Genomic DNA, 390 nt, shown 5'->3' on the forward strand with positions numbered 1-390 from the left:
AAGAGAGGGGGGGGAAAATAAAAGGGGGGGATCAAGGAAACACCTTCAGTCGTAACCATTTGGAGTCTAAACCGTGTTATTGAAGGAGGTTTTTTGTGTCTGAAACTGGTGGGAATCGGTATTCCTTTGGTGAAGTTCATTGAAAAGCAAAAAAGATTCAAGATGCGTTTCCCCTGAGGGGAACTGATAAGAATAAATGTGCTATCTCGGACTGGATAGCTCTAATACACAGAAGCTGTATGATAACCAACCTCCCTGGTATACTGCAAAGACTGTTGTTGGACCGTAATGCCGTAGGAGACGTTGGTTGTTGCACCTTTTATTTCTAGTCCTTCCTCAAAAGTTAAGGTCTGTGCCTAAAAATGGTGGAGGTGTGTACATACGGTTTTT

Source organism: Chroicocephalus ridibundus, chromosome 4 (assembly GCF_963924245.1).
Source record: "Chroicocephalus ridibundus chromosome 4, bChrRid1.1, whole genome shotgun sequence".
In the NCBI taxonomy this organism is placed as follows: Eukaryota; Metazoa; Chordata; class Aves; order Charadriiformes; family Laridae; genus Chroicocephalus; species Chroicocephalus ridibundus.